The following is a 9444-nucleotide window of genomic DNA, read 5'->3' as shown; positions in this document are numbered from 1 at the left end:
GTTTGATCACATGTAAAGTTGGCGAATTCACCTGTTCAATATAAAAACAGGTCTGACAAAATGGTCATACTAACTGGTACCATCAGTCACCAGTGACGAGTTCTGCTCCCTCAACTGTTGAAATTTGAACATTAGAGAAATACACTGAGGCAAGCATATACAGCAGGGTTTGTTTAAATAGGGGTAATAGACTCCTCCCCAGAAGGAGAAGAGGACCATAGCTGGTATCCTGGTACTCCAAGAAGGGAGGTGTTCTGCCCTTTTTATAAGTCCTAGGCTTCCTTTGTTCCCCTGCTCTCTCCCTCTTTTATCTTTCTCCTTCCTGCTGTGACTAGGCCCAGGAATGCTCAGTGGGATGGCCAAAAGGTGGAAAACAGGTGGGCTGAAGGGGGGAAGGGCAAGGAGCAGCCCAGGATATACTAATTAACAACCTATAGCTCCCTGTAGGGAGGGGCAATTTCTGGGACAGATTACATAGCAACAGGTTGGAGCAGGGGCAGGTTCTTGATAAGCACAGAGGAAGGGCTGCAAAGGAATTCACATTTCAATCTCTCAGGGGACAGCCTCCAACTTTCCAGACTCACTCAAAATTGGCCTCCTTCATCTGACCTGACTCAATTTACCTATCTAAGCTGACTGCCTGTCTTATTCTGGCTTCACTACCAAAAGCAATTTGCAGATTCAGTGCAATCTCCATCAAAATACCAATGACATTTTTCACAGAAATAAATAATAATAATGTTAAATTCATTTGGAATGAGGTCCCAGAAAGGCCTCCAAGGTTGTGGCAGTGAGGATTAAATGGGAATGTCTCCTTTCTCCTCTGGAACCAGGTGACACAAAACTCAAATGAAATAGAACAGCATCCCTTACAAAACCTGCTCCTATTTTGAATACACTGACACCATTTCCTTCTAAGGAACACAGGGAGGGTAAGACCTGCTTCCAGGACATCTCCTAAATACTGGACCACAGCTCCCCCATAGAACCTTCTGGGGCTGCCTATGGAAATAACCCCCTGGAGTTGTGGTGGTGGCACTGCTCTTGCCTCTATCCCAGGAGCTCAGCCCAGGTCCACACAAAGGTAGAGACCTTTACATTTAACAGGGCCTGATTGTAACTGTGACTTCCACAAGTATAAATGGAGAATATATCCTGTCCAGAAACCACTGGACTCCAAGAGGGAGCTCCATGGATTCCTGTCCTCTGTGCAGGCAATAACTGACACTGTCACCTCCTCCTTGTGGGTTGGGCTGCCTGTTGCCTCTGAGGCTTGGTTGGTGAGCTCTTGTAGGCAGGCTGCCACATGGACACTTCTGAGAATAACTACCTAAGGTTCATGGGGTCAGAGAAGAGCTGAGGAGCTGAGAAGTTGGAGAAATCAGCAAAGGGCTCTAGCACCAAGAAGAACCTTCTGTTCTTGTTCATCCAGGTAGGTGTGATCATCCCACTGTACAGATGAGAAAATGAGTCTCAAAGAAGTGGAGTGATTTTTCCTGTCACCAAACTTATAGGTGGCAGGGCTGAGATATGAGCCCAAAGTAGAAGCTACTTCTCCAGGATCATACATACCATCCCTGAGAGGGGTGAGTACTACACATAGCAGACATTCCAGAGGAAACTCCCATGCCTCACACTGCCTGCTAGATCCTCTGTCTCAGCTGGGGAAGGAAACAGCACCCTCTAGTGGCATCAGAGCCTGCACCCAGGTCTTCTAAAGCCCCTGAAGCTCCCCAAGAAATCAGAGCCAAGGATGAGAAACAGGGAGCCATCCTTCACCACTCTCTAGTGTTCAGGGATAGGAACACAATCTGTGAGGCTCTTGGGCCAGGATGCACTCCACAGTCACTGGGGAAGAGGCTGGGTAGGATTTTACTTCTGCCATAAAAATGACTAGCTTCTCTGATCTTCTGCAGATTGAGATTGACCCTCCTTAATAGCTGGTGATGGGCCTCACTTCCTGACCCTCAGGTCTCATCCACATGAGTTACCTTGGAGCACTAATATCTCAGCTGTGTGTGACCCTCTGATGCTAGTGAAGAATTTTCATGGTCCATGACCTCTTTTTGGCCTCTCCATCTACAGCAGTTATGTGTTCTCCTTGGCCCAATGAAAAAGCTAAGGATCCAGAGGAAGGGGATAGACCCTGAGTACTCTCCTTGCTAGAAGTGTCATGGGATTTGGGGTCAGGTCTCCTCACTCTGAGAGCAAATGTAGGGAGTTCTGACAAACTGGGGATTGAAGCCATCTCACTGAAACCTCAAATATTCATTTAGAAAATGGAATTAATACTTAAATCCACTGTGGGGCTTGTTGTTAGGAGAAATGAGATGAAAATACCTCTTAGCACAGTCACTCTCAGATTTGTGTCTGAGTCCCCTCCTTTGGCTTCTATTCCCCTCCCTATCCTATTCCAATGAGCAATCTCCATCATTTCTCCAGCCCATGTTGTAACCCATTCCTCTCACCTGGATTAGTTCAACAAGGGCCTAAGAGGCCCGTGAGCTCAGCCATGGTGAACTAAAATCAGCCTGAGACTATTTTTCCTTAAGCTGTTCTGTTACTGCCTCCCCATGAGGTGTCCTGTACTTAAACTCCTCATGTTTAGAGGATATTGTTGAGTGTCAAGTGTCCAGGTTTGTAGATGTTGCTCACTGAGCTAATTTTCCATGTAGAGAACTTCTTGTTCATTCTTGGAGACCTTGTCCTCTGTAAAATGTCTCTTCACCTCACCCCTGATCATCCCTTTTTTATTACTTCAGTAGAGATATACTTAATATTGGAGTTCATTTTGACATAATTACACTTGCATGGAATATAGTTTGTTCCAGTTCAGTCCCTAGTACTTCTCTTTTCCCTCCCCTCCTCCCTCACCGTTTCCTTTTCTCTACTGATCTTTCTTCTATTTATTTATAGTTTTTTTTTAATTTAGCATGTTATAGATATGAAGATGACATTCATTGTGGGATCATTTGTTCAGATTCATTTCATGGCTCCTCCCTGTTTCCATCCATCTCCTTCCCCCTCAATCCCCTTCTTCTACTCCACTGATCTCTTCTATATCCATGGGATTCCCCTGCCAACTTCTCTCTCTCTCTCTCTCTCTCTCTCTCTCTCTCTCTCTCTCTCTCTCTCTCCCTCTCTCTCTTTCTCATTATTTTGGTCTAGCTTCCATATACTGCCAGCCTTAATTTCTGGGTCTGACTCACGTCACTTAGCATGATGTTTTTCATTTCCATCCATTTACCAACAAATGCTATAATTTCATTCTTCTTTATTACAGAAAAACTCCATTGTTTATATATACTACATTTGCTTCATCTTTTCAGCTATTAACAGGCACCTGTGCTGGTTACATAACTTGGCTATTGTGAATTGTGCTGCTATAAACATTGATACAGCTGCATCCCTCTAGTATATTGATGTTGGATCTTTTAGAGATATACTGAAGAGTAGGATGGCTGGGTCATATAGTGGTTCCATTCCTATTCTTTTGAGGAGTGTCTATATTGTTTTCGAGAATGTTTTGGCTAATTTGCCTTCCAATAATGTTTGGGCATTTCCTTTTCCTCTCATCCTCACCAACATTTGTTGTTATTTGTATTCATGTGTTTGTGTGTGCATGTGTGTAGTGCATGGAATTGAACCCAGGGCCTCATGCATGCTCTAAAAGCACTCTAACACTGAACTATATTCCCAGCCCCTATAATCTGTGTTCTTGATTATTGTCATTCTGACTGGAGTAAGATGTGAAACCTCTCTGTGGTTTTGATTCACATTTTCCTTATTGCTGGAGATTTTGAACAATTTATTATTATTATTATTATTATTATTACATAATTATTATTATATATTGGCCATTTTTATTTCTTTGAGAAGTGTTTCTTCAGTTCTTTTACCATTTATATATTCTGGATACTGATCCCCTGCTGAAGGCCATTTCTCCTTCCCCCTGCCCAAACATTAGAAATGTATTTTCACTCCCACCTCCCATAGCCCAGCCCAACCACCAACAATCAAAAAGCTTAGATTAAGAGGGGTTTTTGGCGTAGGAACCCAGGGCCAGCCCAGATATGCCCACACCAGCCAGCACGGGACCCAGGTTCACAGTAGGCCTGGGTCCATCCTTTACCAGTGGGATAGACACCCACCAGAGCCCAGTCTCTGGCACAAGACTGCCCCTTCCTACCAGTGGACTATCACAGGAGCCCAGGCCCAGCCCAGATTTGCCCTCACAGACTTGTGCAGGACCTAGGTCCAGGGTAGGTACAAGTTTGCCATCCCCACCTGGGATGCTAAGCCTAACCCACTTCCATCTTGGGACACTACAGACATCGCCATAGCCTTCCTCATGCAGTAGACCCTAACTTTTTGACAGTAGACAGGACCTAGAAACAGCTGTATCTCAGAGCAGACATCCCAAAGAGACTGTGAGGCCCACCATTTCAGCCCCTCTCTGTAAAACATTGCTTCCATCTTAGGGCACCTCAACTATTATCTTGAGTTACCTTGGCTATTGCCACCACCTGCTGAGAGCCATAGCCAAGTAGTAATGATGCATGGCATTTTTGGTTGAAAGGTGACACCAGCAAGCCATTGAGATGATGTGATTATGTTAAGATCTGCATTCAAATGGATATTAGACCCCTGCTGTCTGCCTAGGCCTGCTACTTTGGAGCTCTGGGACTCCCAGAGAGTTCCCATTGGTTGGGGAAGGAGGGATTTCCAGAGGAGGGATTTGTCTGTTGGTGTAGTGTGGCCCAGGAGAACACCGTGTGTGTGTGTGTGTGTGTGTGTGTGTGTGTGTGTGTGTGTGTTTTGTGTGTGTGTGTGTGTGTGTGTGGTTCGGCATATTTCCCGGGAGAGTGCGTGGCATTGGCGGGAGTTTCAGAAATAAAGTTTGTTCCTGCTTGAGTGGCTCGTGATTTTTGTGCCCAGCCAGACTGTGGCAACCACCAATTTTAGATGCAGTAGCATATTTTGAGGGACACCAGCAGGTTCTGGAAGCCCAACATCAAGGTGAGGTACAGACAATCTGCACAGGTACTACAAGAATATAGGGAAGAAACAGTAATATCTCAGATCCACACTGCAAGAAAGGAAGACACATAGACAACATGAAAAACAAGGGAGGAAAGTGCCCCAAACAAACCAGGACACTATAATAACAGAACCCATGGATAGTGAAGTTGATGAAATGTCAGAGAAGGAGTTCAGAATGTTCATAATTAAAATGATCTGTGAATTAAAGAATGACCTAAATGAGCAAGTACAAGCAAAAATTGATCACTCCAACAATGAGATAAGAGAGCAAATACAGGTAGTAAAAGATTACTTCAAGAGAGAGAGAGAGACTCTGAAAAAAAAAAAAACAGTCAAAAATCCTTGAAATGAAGGATATAATAAACCAAATAAAAAAACTCAATAGAAAGCATAACCAACAGACTTGATTACTTCGAAGAAAGAACATCAGATAATGAAGACAAAGTATACAATCTGGAAAATAAAGTAGATCACACAATGAAGATAGTAAAAAACCGTGAACAGAACATCCAAGAAATATGGGATGAAACAGCATCAAACCAAATTGAGGGAGTTATTGTGATAGAGGAAGACACAAAGTTTCAAACCAAAGGAATGCACAATCTCTTCAATAAGATACTATCAGAAAATTTCCCAAGCATAAAGAAGGAATTGGAAAACCAAATACAAGAGGCTTACAGGACACCAAATGTACAAAATTACAACAGATCTACACCAAGGCACATTATAATGAAAATGCCTAGCATACAGAATAAAGATAGGATCTTAAAAGCCTCAAGAGAGAGGAATCAGAACACATATAAGGGGAGACCAATTCATATCTCAGCAGATTTTTCAACCCAGACCCTCAAAGCCAAGAGATAGTGGAATAACATATACCAAGTTCTGAAAGAAAATGGATGCCAACCAAGAATCTTATATCCACCAGAACTAAGCTTTAGATTTGATGATGATAAAAACCTTCCATGATAAACAAAAGTTAAAAAAATTTACGACTAGAAAGCCCGCACTACAGAACTTCCTCAACAAAATATTCCACTAAGAGGAAATAAAAAACAATGATGAAAATCAGCAGAGGGAGGGATTATACTAAAGGAAAATCTATTTATAGGAGAAACCAAGTCACGTTAAATACCAAAAATAAACAAAAGTGACTGGGACTACAAATCATGTCTCAATAATAACCCTGAATGTTAATGGCCTAAACTCACCAATTAAAAGTCATAGACTAGCAGATTGGATTAAAAAGACCCAACAATATGCTTCCTCCAAGAGACTCATCTCATAGAAAAAGACATCCACAGACTAAAGGAGAAGGATTAGGAAAAATCATACCTCTCACATGGACTGCAGAAGCAAGCAGGGGTTTCCATCCTCATACCAAATAAAGTAGACTTCAAGCTAAAGTCAGTCAAAAAGGATAAAGAAGGACACTACATACTGCTCAAGGAAACCATACACCAACAAGACTTAACAATTATAAATATATATGCCCAAACAATGGAACATCTATGTTCATCAAACAAATTCTTCTCAAGTTCAAGAGTCAAATTGACCACAACACAATAATTTTGTGGGACTTTAACATATCTCTTTCACCACTGGATAGATCTTCCAAACAAAAGCTGAACAAAGAAACTATAATTCAATAATAGAATCAATAACTTAGACTTAACTAATATATATAGAGTATTTCATCTTTCAATGAGAGAAGACACTTTCTTCTCAGCAGCACATGGATCCTTCTCTAAAATAGACCATGTATTTTGCCACAAAGAAACTCTTAGCAAATACAAAAAAGTAGACATACTACCCTGCATTCTATCAGATCATAAAGGAATGAAATTAGAAATAAATGATAAAATAAGAAATAAAACTACTCCAACACCTAGAGACTTAATAATATGCTATTGAATGAATAATGGGTTACAGACGACATCAAAGAGGAGATTTGAAAAATTTTAGAGGTGAATGAGAAGAACACAAATACAACATATCAGAATCTCTGGGACACTCTGAAAGCAGTTCCTTAAAGAAGAAAAAGTCAAAAAATAAATGACTTAATATGACATCTCAAAGTCCTAGAGAAAGAAGAACAAATCAACACCAAAAGCAGTAGAAGACAGGAAGTAATTAAAATCAGAGCTGAAACTAATGGAATTGAAACAACAAAAAAAAAAACTATTGAAAAAATTGACAGAACAAAAAGTTGGTTCTTTGAAAAAAATAAATAAAATTGACAGACACTTAGCCATGCTAATGAAGAAAAAAAATCACTAACATACGTGATGAAAAACATCATGACAGACACTACAGAAATACAGAAGTTAATTAGAAATTATTTTGAAAACTTGTACTCCAATAAAATAGAAAATACTGAAGGCATCAACAAATTTCTAGAGTCATATAACTTTCCCAAAATGAATCAGGATGATATTCATAATTTATTTATTTATTTTTTGAGGTCACTGTTAGTTTTATATATATATATATATATATATATATATATATATATATATATATATATATATATCTTCATAGCAACACAATTCACAACAGCCAAATATTAGACACAACCCATGTCTTCATCATCATATGAATGAACAAGCAAACTTGATACATACAAAGAGTGGAATATTATTCAGCCATAAAAGGGATATATGATTACGTTTGTCTATTTGGCTGTAAGATAGCAATTCATGGACACTGAAAATAGTGTAGAGGTCAGCAGGGGTTGAAGAAGGGAGGTTGGGGAGTTTTGTGTGAAGAGCACAGAGTTTCAGTGTGTGATGATGTAAAAGATACGGAGCTGTGTATTGTTGATATTGCATGTCACTAGAAATGCACTTAATATCAGTATGTAAACACCCAAAATATTTGAAATGGCCAGTTTAATAAGATGTATATTAAGCCACTATATAAACAGCTGTCAAATAAGAAAAAAGAATAAAATGCAATAACATGAGCTGGGGAGCCTGGCAGGCATGAGTTGGAAGACCCAAAGTTGACCTCTTCCAAGTGAGTGTCTGCAAAATCTGAGCCCATTTTCTCCAGGGCAGAATCCCCCACCCATGGGTGGTGGTAAAGTTAAAGGGGGAAGGGATTTGGTACAGCCACATGAGGCAGGCATCTTACATAAAGTGCCCAGGTCAGGGAAATCAGAGAGCCAGTCATCAGGAAATGAGTGTGGAGGCCCAGAGATGGAGGAGGCCCAGAGCCTGGGAACTGTCAGCCTGGAGCAGGGAATATTCCTGGGAGCCTGCAGCATTTCAAAGGAAAGCAAAACATGACAGAAGAACTTCAGGCATTGCTCAGGGACAATGGAGCGTATACATTCTAGATGGGGACATGTGGCAGAAGTATGAAAACCGTGCTCTCTGCAGAGAGGATGGGTTGGCTAAAAGCTGCAGAAGAGACTGTGGAGGGGAGGAGCCCTTCTGCAGTATTGGTAGGAAGGTGAAGCGGTGCCACCACTGAGAAACACAGTGCAGGTCAGCTTACAGCTTGACGGTTTGAGGGCAGGTGTGTTCCCTGGATTCCTGGGGGTGTGTAGGCACAGAGAAAACAGGTCCCTGCCCAAGGAGGTCAGAAAGACACAGACCTTGACCATCTGGTACGTCTTTCCATTCTACAGGTTCTAAGCTCACTCTGAACTCTGAGCCCCACACCCAGCATATAAGAGAGCAGAGGAAACAACTTCCAGGGTAAAACCCAGAGGATCCTGTTGTCTCTTGATCCACATTTACTGAGGTTAAACTGCCAGAGCCTGATGGGCCCTCCATCCAATGAGGAGATCCAGTGAGTTGCTGGGGTCCCATGAAGTTAGAGAGATGCCCCTGGAAGTTTAAAAGCAGTAACATCTGAGGCAAGGGTAGGTTGATCATGCAGTCTGGGGCTGCCTGGGGATGCCTGGGGCAGGAACATGGCCCTGTGCCCCAGTGTGGGAAGCTGTGAGTGCAGGAGACCAAAGGGTACTAGGGATCAAAGTGGGAGCCAGGACCCAAAGTAGGAGCCAAGAAATCCAGCCCTGACACTTCTGTATAGTATAGCCATCCTTTCCCCTCCTCACCCAGCAGATGAGCCATGGAAGCTACTTAGAGGGCTGTGTGTGTGTGTGTGTGTGTGTGTGTGTGTCCTATCTCTTGATTCATAGCAGGTGCTCAATTAATACTATTTCTCATTCCCCACCTGTACTCAGAGCCATTTTTGTCCATCTCAGACCTGGGGGAGACCACCAAAGACTTTGTAAAAGGGTGGCAGCTAGCTAAGAAGACCCTTTAGTGTCATGGCTACCCTCTGGAAAGACTAGCCCAAGGAGGCTGTCAGCTCCCACAATGTCTATACCTCCTGTCGTCAGTTTTCCTTGAGGAACAACCACCATCCCTTGGATGGGCCAAAGAT

The sequence above is a fragment of the Marmota flaviventris genome, chromosome 4 (genome assembly GCF_047511675.1).
Source record: "Marmota flaviventris isolate mMarFla1 chromosome 4, mMarFla1.hap1, whole genome shotgun sequence".
In the NCBI taxonomy this organism is placed as follows: Eukaryota; Metazoa; Chordata; class Mammalia; order Rodentia; family Sciuridae; genus Marmota; species Marmota flaviventris.
Note: the sequence above shows the minus strand (reverse complement) of the source record.